Source organism: Anoplopoma fimbria, unplaced genomic scaffold (genome assembly GCF_027596085.1).
Source record: "Anoplopoma fimbria isolate UVic2021 breed Golden Eagle Sablefish unplaced genomic scaffold, Afim_UVic_2022 Un_contig_3360_pilon_pilon, whole genome shotgun sequence".
Lineage (NCBI taxonomy): Eukaryota > Metazoa > Chordata > Actinopteri > Perciformes > Anoplopomatidae > Anoplopoma > Anoplopoma fimbria.
Window position 1 is genome coordinate 1 of NW_026554940.1, and position 2,344 is coordinate 2,344.

Sequence of the window (2,344 nt, forward strand, 5' to 3'; positions counted from 1 at the left end):
ACGGCCATACCACCCTGAACACGCCCGATCTCGTCTGATCTCGGAAGCTAAGCAGGGTCGGGCCTGGTCAGTACTTGGATGGGAGACCGCCTGGGAATACCAGGTGCTGTAAGCTTTTTTCACTCCTCTTTACAAAAAGCAGAGGGCGCTGCTGCTTTTTCAGTGGACACCGACAGGGTGGGAAGGAAATAGCTAGATCATGACTTGCCGGTATAGAAATGACACAAATCCAGTTAAATGATGGCTTTCATCATTCCTAAGCTCATCGATCATTTTCTTTTCAATTTTATGCTAACGTATTCTACATTTCAACAGTAAATATTAATATTTTTACTGCACTACATTTGTGATCCTTATAGCCACTTTGTACATTCTGATTTGACATTTAAAAGCTGTGAGTGTGTCTGGAAATCTGCAGGCGCTCCCTGTATAGACGAAAGAGCAAAGCGTGGTGATATAGTATCTTTAAAAGGCCCTTTGGTAGGCACAATATTTGCTTACGGCCATACCACCCTGAACACGCCCGATCTCGTCTGATCTCGGAAGCTAAGCAGGGTCGGGCCTGGTCAGTACTTGGATGGGAGACCGCCTGGGAATACCAGGTGCTGTAAGCTTTTTTCACTCCTCTTTACAAAAAGCAGAGGGCGCTGCTGCTTTTTCAGTGGACACCGACAGGGTGGGAAGGAAATAGCTAGATCATGACTTGCCGGTATAGAAATGACACAAATCCAGTTAAATGATGGCTTTCATCATTCCTAAGCTCATCGATCATTTTCTTTTCAATTTTATGCTAACGTATTCTACATTTCAACAGTAAATATTAATCTTTTTACTGCACTACATTTGTGATCCTTATAGCCACTTTGTACATTCTGATTTGACATTTAAAAGCTGTGAGTGTGTCTGGCAATCTGCAGGCGCTCCCTGTATAGACGAAAGAGCAAAGCGTGGTGATATAGTATCTTTAAAAGGCCCTTTGGTAGGCACAATATTTGCTTACGGCCATACCACCCTGAACACGCCCGATCTCGTCTGATCTCGGAAGCTAAGCAGGGTCGGGCCTGGTCAGTACTTGGATGGGAGACCGCCTGGGAATACCAGGTGCTGTAAGCTTTTTCACTCCTCTTTACAAAAAGCAGAGGGCGCTGCTGCTTTTTCAGTGGACACCGACAGGGTGGGAAGGAAATAGCTAGATCATGACTTGCCGGTATAGAAATGACACAAATCCAGTTAAATGATGGCTTTCATCATTCCTAAGCTCATCGATCATTTTCTTTTCAATTTTATGCTAACGTATTCTACATTTCAACAGTAAATATTAATCTTTTTACTGCACTACATTTGTGATCCTTATAGCCACTTTGTACATTCTGATTTGACATTTAAAAGCTGTGAGTGTGTCTGGCAATCTGCAGGCGCTCCCTGTATAGACGAAAGAGCAAAGCGTGGTGATATAGTATCTTTAAAAGGCCCTTTGGTAGGCACAATATTTGCTTACGGCCATACCACCCTGAACACGCCCGATCTCGTCTGATCTCGGAAGCTAAGCAGGGTCGGGCCTGGTCAGTACTTGGATGGGAGACCGCCTGGGAATACCAGGTGCTGTAAGCTTTTTTCACTCCTCTTTACAAAAAGCAGAGGGCGCTGCTGCTTTTTCAGTGGACACCGACAGGGTGGGAAGGAAATAGCTAGATCATGACTTGCCGGTATAGAAATGACACAAATCCAGTTAAATGATGGCTTTCATCATTCCTAAGCTCATCGATCATTTTCTTTTCAATTTTATGCTAACGTATTCTACATTTCAACAGTAAATATTAATCTTTTTACTGCACTACATTTGTGATCCTTATAGCCACTTTGTACATTCTGATTTGACATTTAAAAGCTGTGAGTGTGTCTGGCAATCTGCAGGCGCTCCCTGTATAGACGAAAGAGCAAAGCGTGGTGATATAGTATCTTTAAAAGGCCCTTTGGTAGGCACAATATTTGCTTACGGCCATACCACCCTGAACACGCCCGATCTCGTCTGATCTCGGAAGCTAAGCAGGGTCGGGCCTGGTCAGTACTTGGATGGGAGACCGCCTGGGAATACCAGGTGCTGTAAGCTTTTTTCACTCCTCTTTACAAAAAGCAGAGGGCGCTGCTGCTTTTTCAGTGGACACCGACAGGGTGGGAAGGAAATAGCTAGATCATGACTTGCCGGTATAGAAATGACACAAATCCAGTTAAATGATGGCTTTCATCATTCCTAAGCTCATCGATCATTTTCTTTTCAATTTTATGCTAACGTATTCTACATTTCAACAGTAAATATTAATCTTTTTACTGCACTACATTTGTG

The 2,344-nt window shown here is 43.6% G+C and overlaps 5 non-coding genes across 5 annotated transcripts; all 5 read left to right on the top strand.

Moving 5' to 3' along the window:
• On the top strand, nt 1-115 carry LOC129088744 (5S ribosomal RNA; the record flags this gene model as incomplete). The annotated part of the gene is made up of 1 exon (XR_008531099.1): nt 1-115. It is a non-coding gene; the product is annotated as a 5S ribosomal RNA (ribosomal RNA).
• A 380-nt stretch (nt 116-495) lies between these two features.
• Nucleotides 496-614, top strand: LOC129088740 (5S ribosomal RNA). The gene has a single exon (XR_008531095.1). It is a non-coding gene; the product is annotated as a 5S ribosomal RNA (ribosomal RNA).
• Nucleotides 615-994: 380 nt separating this feature from the next.
• On the top strand, nt 995-1,113 carry LOC129088741 (5S ribosomal RNA). Its single transcript, XR_008531096.1, has one exon. It is a non-coding gene; the product is annotated as a 5S ribosomal RNA (ribosomal RNA).
• Nucleotides 1,114-1,492: 379 nt separating this feature from the next.
• Nucleotides 1,493-1,611, top strand: LOC129088742 (5S ribosomal RNA). The gene has a single exon (XR_008531097.1). It is a non-coding gene; the product is annotated as a 5S ribosomal RNA (ribosomal RNA).
• Nucleotides 1,612-1,991: 380 nt separating this feature from the next.
• LOC129088743 (5S ribosomal RNA) lies at nt 1,992-2,110 on the top strand. The gene has a single exon (XR_008531098.1). It is a non-coding gene; the product is annotated as a 5S ribosomal RNA (ribosomal RNA).
• The last annotated feature ends 234 nt before the right edge of the window (nt 2,111-2,344 follow it).